This window comes from Vulpes lagopus, chromosome 8 (genome assembly GCF_018345385.1).
Source record: "Vulpes lagopus strain Blue_001 chromosome 8, ASM1834538v1, whole genome shotgun sequence".
In the NCBI taxonomy this organism is placed as follows: Eukaryota; Metazoa; Chordata; class Mammalia; order Carnivora; family Canidae; genus Vulpes; species Vulpes lagopus.
In genome coordinates, this window is record NC_054831.1 from 110813875 (window position 1) to 110830336 (window position 16462).

Below are 16462 nucleotides of genomic sequence, written 5' to 3' on the forward strand. Positions count from 1 at the left end.
GACAATCACATGTAGCCATGTGACCTCTCTTCCCCGGTGTTGTCTCAAACTGTAATTTAGATTCTTTATTGGAGTTTTTACTTTTCAGGTATTGAATGTTTCATCTTCACATACAGATAGTGAATTTTCTAGGAACAGGAATTATGTCTGAGACGACTCTGGATTCCTGATGCATAAAGCAAGTGATTGGTCAAAAGTGGTTGCGCTGGTTTTGACTATGAGGGCCTGACCTGATCCACATTGGGTGGTGGGGAGTGACAATGAAGACAGAGTTCCACTAGATATCCAACTGAAAATTATGCAAAGGTAGCACTGAAATTGTTCAAATGTCCCTTATCCTCACTAAAGTGGCATCAACTTGAAGGCCTTTCCCATAACGTCACAGAGCTCTGAAATAATGCTTTTCATACAACTAGAGTTTTTATTATTCTTTTCTTCCAATAAGACAATAAAAACTGAGCCTGCTTACTAGTACTAGTACTAAAATGGAAACATTTCTTTCTCATAACTGGTAAAGAGGTACTGGAATAAAAAAGCGTATTGAATTCGATCTAAATGTTGCTGGCAATTCCTTGATCTATGTTAATTTCATGCTAGTGTAGATAGAATTTTAGAAGTAGAATTCTAGAACATTCATCTCCTGTACGAACAGAGTGGTCCTGTGTATCATTCTAGACTGCATTAGTAGCAAAATGAAGGCAGAGGGAGATGCCAAGGAGGCAGGATTAGAAGGAGCAGAGAACCTCAGAATGGGATCTCACCACCTGAGAACTGGGAAAGGACTGGAAAAATCACTTGACCACTATCCACGTACAGTGCTTATTTGATGACCTCAAGTGTTTCCTCATGCAAGTGTGCAGAGCTGATTTATATGGATTTGCAACATTTACTTTAATACATTAGTTAAGAACTCAGGCAGCAGTTGACAGCAGAAACCAGCACAAATGAAGCCATGGATTAATTTCCTAGAAGAAAGAATCGTCTTTAACCGGTGCCTTTTCCCTTGTCTTCCTTAGAGACAGGAATGGACAATGGACGGGAGCAACTAGGAAACAAGATGGCTGACGGGATGTGAGCTACTCCTGTGGGACGGTGAAGAACATTTCTGTCTTCACCGCAAGAGACCTGTGGAGTTTCACGGAGAGCCAAAAACCCACGGCTGGAAATCATACGGATTTTACAAACCTGTGACAGATAAATACATATGCAAATACAGACACATTTTGTCACGTAAAAGATCATTCCAGAGAATGTGCTGGAATTATGCAGGAAAGTAGAAGGGGAGTTATGGGGAGAGATGATGAGCTATTTGCAAAGTAACTTGCTCATATGCCTCATGTGTTGACTTGAGAAGAAAAAAAAAGAGGCTGGGAAGGAAGCTTTAGAAGGAGAAGACTAAAGCCAGGGCAAAACGAGCAGCTTTTCTTCATCTGTGAACCATTCTTTGTTCAGGGGCTACTGCATGTTCGGCATGAAAGTTAATTAACACGCAGCGCACTGCTGCCTGGAATGCCTTACATAATTACACCTGTAGGCTAATTAGGTAACTCTCTGCTGTCCCTTGTCTGAATCGCCCAAGCTCCAAATCTCTCAAAGTGTGGCAAGCATTCATTTAGTAAGGATTGTGACACGCCTGTGAAATCGAAAAGTTGTCACTTCCAACACGTTAGACACACTAACAGCCGAAGTGAGTTTCCCTATATGCTTTTCTGGCAGAAATGGAAATCTTGAGAGAAGTAGCATCTTCCTGCACTCCTCTGGCTTTTCGTCTGGTGTGGTCCACAGATGCCACAACAGCATGCCACGTAGAGCTGTATTTTGTAGATGACAGTGTCAGGCAATCACCCACTGAGGTATTTGTCTGTTACCTATTTAGTTTTAATAGGGTGAAATATTAATATTGATGAACTCTGAGTTGATGGAATTATAGGAAATTTAGATTTTTTTTTCCCCTTAGATTTGTCTGGAATTATCTAAGCTTTCTATAACGAGGAAATATCTTTATGCTAATATAAACCTGGGAGGAGAAGGAAAAGACTGGTTAAAGAGTTCTCCATAAAATAACCCTATCCCTAATTTTCTCACACTAATGTATTAGTGACTACCATGTAATATATACAGTGTAACTTATTATTTCAGAATTTTATCCGGATTTTGAGACATTATGTACAATGAAATATTCATCTACAACAAGAGCTTTCTTCCATTTATACAATCAAATTGAATAAATGCCTAAGCTATGCTGTAAATTCCCAAGAATGTGTAACTTTGTCAAATGGGGCATAGATTTTAGAGGCATGCAACGTAGTAAGAGTTGTAATCAATAACGTTTAATAATCTGTTATGTTTATTTTTTTTCTCTGACCACTATTTGCAAGTGACACCATAAATCACCCTTGAGATTGATCACTTGGAGCGGCACACCTTTGTTTACAGGTGAAAATGACAAAAGGAACACCATGTCCTCCAATCTGTTGATCATGTGGGCAGGAGGTTCACCAGAGATCTCCACCCAACCTGTTCTGCAAACTGGTGGGAGGGGAGGGAGGACTGGGGGTTAGTGAGAAACGGAACTTAATTGGTTGCAAGGCCTGCATCCACAGCTACCATCGGCGATGCTACCCAACCGGTGGGCCCAGCCAAAGGGATCAGAAACAGGTCTACCATTGCCAAGTTCACACTCTGCCTGCAGCGACTGTCAACTAATGATAGATTAGACAAATCTGATTGCTCTATCAAAACATTCATCTCAAATCTTGATTAGTAAGCCTATTGAATTATGATTAATTCACAAGGGTGCTGCTGACAGATAAGATACTTTATCTGACAATGTGTACTAGTTGCTTTGCCTGAAGCCAAAAAAAAAAAAAAAAAGAAGAAGAAAGAAAGAAAAAGAAAAAAAGAAAGGGGGGTTAAAACAAAGCAAAACACAAACGACCGAAGTTGCTGGTAAAATAAACAGTATCAAGTACAACACATTGAGAGGGATAATGAGGCTGCACACACCTTCTAATTTAGTGAAGAGCTTGTTTGTGCAGCCCCAGCCTTGATACAAAAAAACAAGAGGGATTTAGGGAAATACGCGGAGAACAATACACTGTGAACAAGTGGACGCCAGGGCACCCTCTGGCCCTTTCCAGGAGTGCAGTTAGGAGGCTAACTTGGGACTGCTTCAGGAGGCGTCACCCTAGGTTTTGGCGACATCCCAGCCTCTGGAGCCAGAGCCAGAGCAGAACCGGCATGTCTTTCTCAACGTTACCATCCAATTACTCCCCTTGTCTCTGGGATGAAGACATCTGCGCACAGAAATAGTCAGCAGCAGACCTAAACTCTTGGGATTTGCGGAAGGTGGGCTGTTTTGGTTATCCTTGGGGGTTGAAGTGATGAGGGGGAGGAGGGAATGGAGCAGGGCTCTTGGGTTTTGTTCTCTTACAAAACAGTAAGAATGAGAATTTTTTAAAATATTCTTTTAAAAAAATTTAAAAAGTGAATCAATAAAATATTTTCTTCTTTGAGCTTTGTCTGAAAGCCAAGAAACATTCAATCTGAGAGACATACAAGTTTGAGTTTTAGTGCTTAATGACTACATGACTCAGGGAAAACTGAAACAGTATCGCTCATTCCTTTATCAAGCCAGCTTATCAGCCCTGAACCTAAATGTATCAATCAGTCCCCGCGCATTCACAGCTTTGTCGATCCCCCAAATTCAGCTGTGGTTGTTGTTGGGGTGTGGGGATGCACAGCAAAGAGTATGCGAAGTACTCAAAATCTCATGCAATTTTAGATGGTATCACTATCTTTTGCCGACCTTAGGATTTTACCAAAAGCCTAATGTCCTATAATCATGTTTCTCTTTAGCTAGTATTAACCTTTCGGTGACTTCTCTCTTCCCTCTCTCTGTCTCTCCCTCTCTCTCTCTCTCATAACTATCCTCTGTTAATCAATTGTGCACTGCAGATGGGGTCAAGGAAACCTACTTCCTTCTTTGATAGCCTCCAATGTTTCTACTCTTGGGGATAAAAGTGCTTTAAATGGAGTTATATTCTAGGAAAATCAATATATGATTACTGCAAAGATTTGTATTGATTGTCCTGTTGCATTGCAAAAAGGCTAAAGAAAAATGGCATGGCACATTTCCCTTCGATTTCGGTTCCACAGAGTTTGTTGTGACTGTTTTGGGCAAGAAGAAAATGTTGGAACTTTATTTAATGACCTAAAGTTTTCATCATTCAATCCACTCACTTCTCTCCCTACCCTAGAAAATGCTGCATTATCAGTGTACTGGCTGCTCAAAGGTAATGCTGGGACTGGCAGGAGAGTCCTGGGGGCTGAAGACTGTCCACTTCGGCAAGGGGGCTGTGCCAGAAGCTGCTGGTTGCCTTCCTAACATCTGCTCTCCTCTTCTCCCTCACTTGCAGAATCCTGGTTTTGCTAGGAGTAGCAATGCACCTGGCTGAAAAATATTCCTGTTTCCTTATCAAAAGGGGTGACTAAGTGACTACCTTTTAGCTAATGGGATTCAGGAGGAGACTGCTGAGTAGGGCTTCTGGGGAAGGTCTTTCCAATGGGGAGGGGGGGTGACTCAAGGGCCAGGCACATTTGCTTTCCCTCCCTTTCTTCCTCCTCCTTACCAGTAACGTAAGTAGCTACTGTGGTTCTCTCATAGTGGTGAAGGAAACCTGCAGGGAGAAGCCATGCCAAAAGGAGGACAGAGCAGAAAGACTGAAGGAGCCGTGAACATTGGTGGTGTGGTGCAGCCATCATAATGGCCCTATTCTTGGTGGATTTATTTCCCATGAAGGAAACAGAAATTCCTCTGAGGTTGAAGCTACTGTCATTCAGGTCTGTGATATTTGCAGCCAAATGGGAGACATTTCTCCTACAAAATGCCTTTTGATGTGGGCCCTTCATGTCATCCTGAGTAATAAAAAATTAGTTACTTCCAGGGCTAATGTCCTAGGCAACGGCCCCTGAGTGATCCAATTACTTCCTGGTCTTTGTAAGCCATTTAGTTGTTTTCCTAATCATTACTGCTGAGGAATTACGATAGTACTATAGTCTTTTAAGAAATGCAGTGTAACTTTGTTAACCTTAGTGGCCCAGTCTTCATTCCCCTTTCATCGAGGACGAGGATTCCAATCTTGTATAAGGAAATTTCTTCCCCCGGGAGTGTGCCGTCTTTAGTGGGACTGTCACCAAGGTGCTGCGGCCTCTTCCACCAAAGAGGCGGGCATGGGATCCAGACTGGGCCCTGTTAGACTCTGATTCTTGAGTAGATAGAGCATATTCTTTCCAAGAGCAGCACCCTGATGAGTATCTGTGTTTTCCTCCTGCCTGGATCCTCAGAGCTGCACTGCTGCCTCTCCAGCTGAGTTACTCTTCCAGGTTACTGTAGACAGCCCCGTATCTTTCCCAAAAGAGATCCTCCCACTCTCTTGCTTTCCACACCCATCCTGCAAGTTAGCCAGTATTTCTTTCCGTTGCTTGCAACCAAAGAATTCTAACACAGAAATTATTCCCAGGAGGGAACATAAGGCATCCACATTCCTTTTGTTTAAAAGAAGGTCTTCAGAAAGTAATCTCTAGCTTCTACCTGGAGCAGCTACTACCCAGGGGCTCAGTGCTCGCCCAGGGCATGCTGCTCCAACTCTACACTTTGGAAGGTGCTGTTCTCAACTCAGTCACGTACAGCAGATGCATATCATCAAAATCATCTCATGGAATAATACAATTAGTTACAGTTTTTCTTTGAAAATTTTAAAATTTGAAGTCAATTTTCCAGAATTAAGAAATCCAGGAAACCAGTTCTTTGTCTTACTTAAAGACCAACAAATAACTGCTATTATTTAATGCAGAGGCTGGTTCCTAAAAGTGGGAGACTTGGGTTCTGAATATGAGAATCCCAGGATCAGTAAACTAAAACCCCAAGGCTTTGAGGCCCATCTAGGTTGTTCTGGAAATAAGAGCCATTTATTATTCTTTTTAGTTTTATTTATTTGAGAGAGAAAGAAAGAGATGGAAAAGGAGGAGCAGAGAGGGAGGGAGAGCGAAAGACTCTTAAGCAGACTTCATGCTCAGCATGAAACCCAACCTGGAGCTCTGTCTCACAACAGTGAGATCATGACCTGGGCCAAAACCAAGGGTTGGATATTTAACCAACTAAGCCCCCCAGGTACCCCTATCATATATAAATAAGAGAAGGAGCTTATTAAATTTAAGAGAAGGAGATTCTGAAAGCCTCTACTTTACGGCGAGAATGCTCACTGCAGAGTTGTACCTAATGGCTCATGTGCCTAAGCATTGTAAAATTCTTACTCCATACAAGTAGGAGTTGCTTATGCCATCTACTGACTACTTAGCTTCAACGGACTACTCCAACATTTCCTTTAAAGATTGCAACTTAAATAGAAAGTGATACTAAATTAAGAGAAAAATGAAATTATAGTAGGAATAATAACAGCTAATCTTTACTGAGTGCTTCCTATGTGGCAGACACTATTCCCTGAATATTATATATATAAAAAGTAATACAATACTTGTAATGATCCATGAGTTACTATCCCCTTCCTTCAGGTGGGGAATAAGGAGGTTCAGATGAGGCAGAGGGGTTAAGTAACTTGCCCAGTACCATTTAGATTATAAATGAAAGAATCAGGATAAATCTCAATGTTATTGTGATAAAATTATATATTCCTCCAATACTACTGGAAGTAATATAAACTACTATAAACTAGTCCAGGAACCTATTTTAGTAATGTAGGGCAAAAAGCCACACAAATGGCTTTTTTTTGACCACCGTCCGAGGAATCAGTTAGACAATTTTAAGGATGACAAATGTTATATCTTTTGCTTAAAATTACACTTCTAATAACGTCTTCCAAAGAAACAATGAAAAAAAATCTAAATGAAAAAAATCTAAAGAAATTTTTATTGCAGCAATATCTGTAACAGTGAAACTAAGCAGAAGTAACCCAACTTTTTAATAATAGGGAATGATTAGAAAAAAAAAACGGTATACAAACTTAATGAATTATTGTCATTAAAATGCATAAGTATTAAATTATGAAGCAACATGGGAAACACTTTGGTATTAAATAAAAAAGCAGGATATAAAATTATATGCATGCATAACTCAACAATCAAGCCTAAATTCAACAATGTATTCATATAGCCCATGGCAGGAAATTGACTTTCAAACCGAAAATAATTTGCGTTAGGAGAGTGGGACTCAAGAAAGGAAGAGAAATGGCCTGAAGTTTCCACTGTCCCCAGATGCTTCTGGATCTTGACTGGGAAAGCCTATCATCTTGCCTTCACTGTAGATTAACTAGAAAGCTACGAAGGAGGGGAAGCTTAGCAACGCAAGGCTCTTTATCCAGTCAAGGTAAATGAAGTTCGGCTGGTCAGGAGAGTAAATAAGATTAGTTATGGGCTCCAGGTCATCCACTCATGGAGGTCAGCGAGTGTGAGATTATTATCCTTGGTAGAAGAGCAGCAAAATAGCATTAAGGAATAAATTAATGAAAAAGGTAGAAGATTATTTGAACTAAAGCCCTAATCAGTTTAGAGATTTCACTCAACTGCTCTACTGGCCATCAGTCAAGCTCACAAAACAAATATGCTTGTTCTCTTAAGTAATTCCAGGAGATCTCCCTTTCTTGCTTCAAAGACATCCAATCTAAGGAAAGTCATGAATAAAGTTACTCCAGTTTGCTGTTACACTTCATACAAAACCCACTGAAGCATTAAGGGGCATGCTACTAAAATAGTAAAGCAGACTATTTATACTCGATGCATAATTGCTAGTCCTGTTTGGCCTTTGATTCCAAATAGAACATCATTCCATATCCATTCAGAAACACCGAATTCACCAACATGCAAACTGCATATTTTATTAAATAAACACAAAGTAGGAGATAATGACATACATTTGTTTTCATTACAAGTAGTAATGCAATATTTCTCCAAGGCTTACTGCATTAGCATTTCTTGCCACGTTCCAAATGCCTTTGAACTTTCTGAAAAGCTACATCTGTTAGCTCCCGTGTATACAGCAGAAAGTTACCAAGTGAATTAAGTTTTAATATAAATTGCTTTGTTCACTATTAAGATTGATGTTGGACACACTGTACTGTAAGTTGCAAACTGCAATTACAATTCGTTGCAATTATCTTTGGTTGTTAATAGCACAAGATAGCATGTCACTTTCTACCAAGTGTATAATTTATCATTTGTGTTTTTTTTCCGTGAACTCTTGTGGTATTCCAAACGTATAATCTTGTTGTATTTATTTCCCAGTGGCCCAACAAAATGCACAGCAAGTGCTGACTAGAACAAACTAAAAAGCACTGCTATTGACAAGCCGTCACTTGAGCAGTAATGAACATTCTGCCTCCACTTTCACCTCAACAAACCAGCAGCTTTAATTTATGATAAAGCAAAGGAGAGGCAACCTCCAGGTTTATTATACCCTCAGTGCTGTTTCAAATAAAGTAATTAGAAGGTCAAGAGACAGGTCTGGAAAGCCAAATATAAATGCAACCCTTCTGTACCGACATTAAAAAAAAAAAAAGACTAGTGTGTTCAAAGAGCATTTTATCCATCTTTCTTCTCTAGAGCGGGGCAAGTCAATTTTTTTTAATACTACCGTAACCAATCAGAAACAGTGGCAGCTCCCCTCCTTCTCTCTCTAATTTGCTCCATATGGACGATGAACAACACACCTCAAAGACGCTGTCCTTAGGAGAACATGACTAGCTAGTCCAAAAAAGAAAAAAAAAACTGCTTTGAATTGTAAACTCAGGACAGGTGATTAGGAATTTTATTCATTTATTTTTAATCAAGAATGAGTTAACATATGAAGTGATGGAAAGCCTCTGGAGAAGTCCTAGCAGTGTTAAGGTAGTCCACAAATAAATGAGTTTTACAATTCTATTTTTAAGACAATTTGCTTAAGAAAAGAAAGTCTTGAAAAGACATCAGAGGGAAAGGAGTTGACTTGCAGAAAAATTACCCTTTCAATACACTTTGTTTTCAGTGATGAAAGAAACAATTATAATAAATAGCATGCTGTTTCCCAGGAACTGTCTGTAACATCATACTTCGTTTTAAAAGTTCCTAATTTTGCTTATGCTGTAGTGTTTACTTTCCTCTATTTTGTTTCTCTTATACAACAACGACATCATGCTAAAAATGCTCCTAAAGGCCATGAAACCCAATGAACTATGACTCTATATCTAGTCCACCATCCGAGGAATCAGTTAGACAATTTTAAGGATGACGTTAACTCTTCTAAACCAGCTGCTTTCAAACATTTGGATCCAAGGATTACTCGAGTGGGAAATAATGTCCCAAGAATCCACTCCATTTGTCCCCATTAGCCTACTGTTTCTCCCAGCCCCTAGATATAAGGTAGGGTAGGGAAGAGGAAAGAAGGATGGAAGGGTAGGAAGCAGGAAGTGGGGGGGGGGTGAGGGAGAGAAGGTGAGGGCAAGAAGGAGACAAACTCAGAGCTCAACCAGCTTCTGCACAAGTGGAGAAGGTATATAACATGGGTGCTAGGTTTGAAAGACAGTTTTAAAAAGACCAAACTTTCAAAATAATGTGAGTCATTCTCAATGCCACAACCTATGAAAAGTAAGCTATCGGAGGCTATTGTGTCACCTTCATCTGGGATCTGTGGCATATATGCTCCAAAAGTCTTTCTGAAATTGCACTTCGACATATAATTTTTGCTTCAAGTAATTTTTTATCACTGTCTGCCCAAGTAGTTGGTATAATTACACTTGATTATATAAGTGGTAGAAATGTATGTAATCTCATAATTAGAACATGTAATTATGTTGTAAAAATCCCTACAAACTAAAACAAAAAGTATACAAGTACAGTAGGTGGAGTTTTTTTCCTTTGTTTCATCTTGTTTTTTTTTTTGTTTTGTTTTGTTTTGTTTTTTTTTTTTTTGTCTTCATCCAGAATTACAACTGAAGCAATGACTCTATCATGGCGTGGTAGGAAATGGTTGTATTTTTGGGTTTTCATCTACTTGGCTGAAGAATGGGCAGGTTTGATCCAAGATCACCTTGATAATCTCCGCTGCCAAAAAATACTTGCAAGTCAGGCATTAATAAGAAGATAGTATCTGTACCCTATGATTCAACTATGTACATGAAATGTAAAATAGTACTGAATTTCTGTGGCATGTAGTAGCTAGGCCTGTTTTTTCAACCCAGGGACATGTTTTCTTACATTGCTGCTCTCTCTTTTTTTTTAATGAAAAATGTAATGCTAATAATTTGTACAATTCGGGGAAAAAGAATGGGGAAATAAAGTAAATTATTTTCAAAACACTCTTTGAGGTGGTGATTTCAGCCCTTTCTCCAATTAGATACAACAAGAAGTATTTGACTGGTATGAATTCCTCAACCCCTCCCCTCCCCTTTCCTGGTCTTTCACTGGAGGTGCTAATGAGCAATTCAACATTCAAAATGTTGGGCTGTGCAGTGGAGTAAGACGCACAGAGCCTAAGTAATACAGACTGGAAAGCGAGACTTGTTTCATCAGGGTGTAAACCTTCGGTCCCAGCCGAAGTCCTGACAGTGGCGCTCCTAGATGTCAAATCTCTACCAAACAGTAATTCTCGAACAGGAAAGCCAGTTCTACTTCTTTTCCATATGAAACCCATATACCAAAGGTTTATGAAAATAGAGGGGAAGTCCTGGTTTTTATCTCCAGTGCACAGTACTGAGACAGATTTTAAGGAAAACGTAAGGGAAATACAAAGCATGGTCACAGTACATGAGAACCTTACACAGAGACCAGCGCTCAGGACTTGTGTGTATCTTGCAGACAACCATTACATGCATAAAGTGTTACTATAGCATTCTAAATTGTTCTAAGAGTGTGCCAGAGACTGAAGAAAAAAACTTAGGGTGTCTTGGGAGATTACTGGTTACCTCCCCAACAACCATTCCCTTCTTCTTTGTTGCTAACAGAGCTCCTATTTTATTCATGCATTCAACTCAGAGAAAACGGATGCCACTGCCAGCTCAGAAGCAAATCTTAGTTAATAAAGCCAATCATGGTGTTTCCATTTTCCTTGGTAAATGGTTTAGCAGTGAACATCTGACCCAGATCTGGGCAGAGAGACTGGAAAGAAGGTCAACAGGGAATTTTCTAGGAAGGATTTCCTCACTCTTGAGAAGGAAGCCCTGGAAGAGTTGGTCTCTTTCCATCTTTGCTGTTTCAACATCTGGATGCAATGCCTGGAGCAGCTGCAGCCATTTGAAACATGAAGGAAGCCAATATAAGGGTAGAAGTTACGATGGTGAGCTTAAAAGAGAGGAATCCAGGTCTTCATGACATCACTGGGCCTATGATCATATCACACAGACAGCTGTCCTATTTCTGAACTTCCTGTAACATGAGATCATAATTGCCTTTGTTTAAGCCAAGTTGTTGTCAGAGCACAATTTGATACTGTACCCATTTGTCCCTTATGGAGAGGTAACATTCACATTTTTAGCTAATTATGGAAGAGCACCATTTATATTTTTAGCTTAGATACAAGCATGCCAACACATCTGAATTTAAATCTCATTCACTAAAATTAAATTGGTATCTGTATATATTACTGGTGAGGTTTTTAAAATTTAAAATTTCAAAATCCTTTGGAGCCCAATTTGGCAATTTCTATCGAGAATTACAAAGAAGCTTATCTTGATTTCGGCGCAGGTCAGCACCTCAGGATTTCAGTAACCATTTTACATGTATAAATAGTACTCCTTTAAATCCAGAGTAGAGTATATATTTCCTCCATGTTTTTGGATTATTTCCCTGAGGTAAAAAGTGAAATACTAGGGATCCCTGGGTGGCGCAGAGGTTTGGCGCCTGCCTTTGGCCCAGGGCGCAATCCTGGAGACCTGGGATCGAATCCCACGTCGGGCTCCCGGTCCACGGAGCCTGCTTCTCCCTCTGCCTATGTCTCTGCCTCTCTCTCTCTGTGTGTGTGTGTGACTATCATAAATAAATAAATAAATAAATTTTTAAAAAGTGAAATACTGGATCAAAATTGATAAGCTTCTTTGTAATTTGTAACTTGATGGAGTACTATTTACACATATAAAATGGTTACTGAAATTGTTAGCAAAGTGAAAAAATTATTATGACAAGTGAAAAAAAGAATACATAGGGTTGACTCTTTGTGGGGGAGGAAGGGGCAGAGGAAGAGTCTGAGAAGGAGAGAGAATCTTAAGCAGGTTGTATGCCCAGCCCAGAGCCTGATCCCACAATCCTGAGATGCTGACCTGCTCCAAAATCAAGAGTCGGACACTTAATTGATTGAGCCACCCAGGTGCCCCATTATACAGATGATTCTTGAACAACATGGGTTTGAACTGCATGGGTCCACTTCTATGTGGTTTATTTTTTGGTATATGTAATACTGTACTATAAGTCTGTTCCTTATGATCTCTTAGAATTTTTTTTTAGAGCTTACTTTATTATAAGAATACAGTATATAATAAATGTAATGCATAAGATATGTGTTCATCAACTGTTTATGTTACTGGTAATACTTCCAGTCAACAGAAGGCTATTATGTTTTGGGGGAGTCAAAAATTATATAGGGATTTTTGACTGTGCAGAGGATCAGCACTCCCGACCCCTGCGTTGTTCAAGGACCAAATGTAGTAAAAACACCAAAAACAACAACAAATAATCTCAACATAGGTGTATGTTTAAGAGTTTGGAATAAAATCTATCAAAAAACACTTATAGTGGTTGATATCATGGTTGGAGGTTAGGAATGAGTTCCCTCTTTACTAGCCTTGTTTTTCCAAACTTCCTAAATAGAAAAAAAAATACATATATTCGAAATTTCCACACTACATTATTCAGCTGCTTAGTACAATTTATGGGCAATGACGACTGAAAATGTCTAGAGAGGGAGATTGGGATAGCCTGGGGAAAAGACTGGAGGCAGATGTAGAAAGCTCATTAGCACCAGGATTTCTTCACAAATAGTTGGATTTTCTTTTAAATTCTGACTCCCTCTTCCTTTAGTTCTGTCTCTCTTTCTTCTCTCTCTCTTCCTCTCTCTCTTTTCCTTTCTTTCCTTCTCTTCCTTCCTTCCTTCCTTCCTTCCTTTTTAAGGAGATGATTATTCCACAGTTTGGGTAAGGTGAACAAGAATAGTTAACAAGTATGGGATGGTGAGTTAATGCACCATCCCTGAAAGCAGCCCACTGGGGAAAATCCCCATTTCTAAATAAGAAAAAGAAAATGCCAACTGCTTTGATTTGAGTGTTCTGCTTCAGAATAAATTTGCCTGGAAGCGCAGAAGGGTACAAGGTGGGGGATGGGAGGTAATAGTGCATTCTTTTAAATAAAAGCAGGGACATGGGTGTTCCTTCTAATCTAAGCCAACAATGGCACTATTGACAGAGTCCCAAAGATGCTCATGATATTCCGCATAATTAAGAGGGATTGTTGGCATCAGAAGGACCAGAAATATTCTGTAGATTAACTGCTTACTTCATTGCTAATGACTGCCCAATTTCTTTAGACTAATTGGTGCAATCTACATTTTTGCAGCAAAGATGAAGTATCAACTTGATTTGGTGTCGATAAAAAATTGATGGATGCTTCTGACTGCTACTTCTTAACAATACACGGATTATTACTACTATAATTATCATAAATGACAAAACATGGGCAAGTGGTGATTACAAGTCTAATTCTATCTTGAGGTTTTAATGGCATAAACCACTCAGGCTTTACACTCATGATTTACTACATCATCAAAATCCCTGGAAGGATTACCCTTGGGTGAATGCCACTCATTATCTTACCAATAATACACTGGTTTGGCCCAACACAGAACAAATCATCAAGACTGAGTTCTTAGAAAAGCTCTGTTCAATACATAAATCTCTGGTTTGTGAAGGATGCATGTACTTGCCAAAATCTTTCTCTTCATTTCTGGGTGTTAGGTTGTATTTCAGGCTGACATGTACAGAGCCTAGGGGTCTCTGGGTCACACGACAGCCTACCAAGCTGTATGCCAAAGCTTGGAGATGCTGTTACTAGCTTGTTTATGGCCAACCAAACATCACCAGAGTGCTATCAACTGGCAGAGAGAAAGAAGGGTATAAATCTCACCTGCTCCCCACTGGGTTGGGTGCCAATACTAGAGTAGCAGAATACCCTTCTCTATGTGAAGGGGACAGAGGAAGACTTCAAGGAGGAGTCTGTTGTCATTTTGGGGGGATGCTGTCAGCACCGAACAGCTTGGACAGCCGAACAACAAAACATGTACAACAGGACCCTATTGAGGCAGCTCCAGTACCATGAAGACCTCAGACCCCAAATGCAAATTGAAATACCCCCCTCAAAGTCCAAGTGAGTAACGAGTAAGTAAAGCAGTGAAAGGCAGGGGTGGTGTGCGAGATAGCCCTCTACCATGAGCAGCTACCCACATTTGCCAGCTGGAGGGGAACCAGTACTGTCCACTCTTCTGTCTTGTTTTGTTTTCCAAGAGGTGTCAGACAACTTTACCTGTAGTGTGAAATATCTCAGTTTTAAAATGTTGTTGGACAACTGCATTTCTTAGCACGATGGTTAAGAGAGTGGCTTCCCAGACCAGACTGCCTGGAGTTGGATGTCAGCCCCTCTAACACTGGGGACACACCACTTCATCTGAATGTCAGTTTTCCTCGTATGTAAAATGGGGATAATAACACCTACCTCACTTCAGGGAGTTGTTTTGAGGGTGAAATGAGGGAATAATGAAGGTGCATAAAATAGTCCTGACACGCAGTAACTGCTCAACAGTGGCTACTGTTACCTGAGGCTGGATTTGGCCTGCTGGCTCTCAGGCTGTGACCTCTGCTGTGGGAAGGAGTGATGTATGAGGCAAGAAAAATGGCCAAGAGCAACCGCTCGCAGGCTGACCGTGTGAGTAGGAATTCTGTTTTCCCTACTTGCTGGAGGCTGAATGACCCTGTGAGACACCTTCTGAAGCCTCAGCTTTCTCGTCTAACAAATAGGGATAATAAAACACCTGCTTCGTAGGGAGCTCTGAGGATGAAATTTAAAAACTGACACAAAGCACGTGGCACAGCACTCAGCACAGGGTAAACACTCAACACATACAAATAGTCATGATTCACGTTATTTCTTAAGCTGAATTTTTCCATATAGTCTTCGAATTTTAAATCTTTTTTTTTTTTTAAAAAAAGCTAGTCCAGATTTCCTGCTCTTGTCCCATTCCTTTCCCTAGGCATTTTTGCCATGAGCATAGCTTTATTACTTTATTATTAGTTATGAACCATGAGAGATTCCCTTTTGAAAATTAATCTATGTTGCTTTTTAAGGTGGTACTTCATCTATTACAATTGTCCCCAAGGGCAAAGAACTCTTGCAACAAACAACTCTGTGTGTAAACGGTAGAGGTAACATATATACTTAGGAGTGAAAGCTGCTATGGTGCTTTGCATGAGACATAATTGTTGTATACTATACTATAATATGTTATAATATGCTAAGATCCGGTTCAAGGGAATCTGCAATTGAAAAGTCCAGTACAATTAAAAGTGCCCAAAAAGCCACGTATGTTTCTACGCACACCCTTCAGGCAGGCTAGGTTTGTGTGAATGGCTGAGAACGGCATTTACTAGCTGAGTCCTGACAGTGACTGCCTGGTGAGTGCAGTCAACCAAAATTCTCACACACTCTGAACAAAAGGAGGTTCATTTCGTGGTTTGCTACATGGTGGAGCTTACTTTGGGGGGCTCCTGTAAATTTCATCTCAAAACTGGACAGGGATAGTTTCAACTGAAGCACCGCAGCCTCCGGAAAACTGAAGTGTATGTATGTGTGTCACTAGCAAAGAAAAATGCATTTCCCTTAAAATACTTATAAGACAGGTCCAGATTATACCAGAAATGCCAACAGGCACACACTGCTGCAGATGGACACCTTCAAGTCACCAGAGGTCCTCTACCACTTGCTTGTGACTTTCAAACACCCCTTTTGGCACATGAAGAATCTTGTATGTCACAGCTATTTGGGAGAATAAATTACGGATAGGATCTAGTATTCTGAGAACTGCCAGACTGTCAGGTATATAGGCTCCTGCTTCCAAGGATCAAGTTTACTCTGTGACTCACCAGGTAAATCTCTGGGCCTCTCCAAATCTCCAATCACTGAAAAGTGAGTCAATTAATACAGAAAAGCTGTGCTTTACGAATGAAAGTCATCAGAAAGTTTCCGAGAGAGATTTCTCTAGATAACAATCTCCATAGCTTCTTGTTTTATACCCTAGTCATGGCGCGTATTACAGCAACTGGACATAAAGTAACTTTGATTTTCTCTGAAATCACTTAAATATTAAAAAGAAAAATGTTCCTAACGCCATCCAATGACTTCAGTGTCATCTCCTGGCGAATGTGGAGACCATTTGATG

General features: G+C 40.0%; 1 protein-coding gene and 1 long non-coding RNA gene across 2 annotated transcripts in view; one reads left to right on the top strand and one right to left on the bottom strand.

Annotated features, from left to right (window-relative positions):
- Positions 1-16462, bottom strand: part of FTO (FTO alpha-ketoglutarate dependent dioxygenase) — a 380608-nt gene that overhangs the window by 69030 nt on the left and 295116 nt on the right. The window lies entirely within an intron of this gene.
- On the top strand, positions 2789-10375 carry LOC121496735. Its single transcript, XR_005989327.1, has 3 exons — positions 2789-3348; positions 4667-4842; positions 9973-10375. It is a non-coding gene; the product is annotated as an uncharacterized LOC121496735 (long non-coding RNA).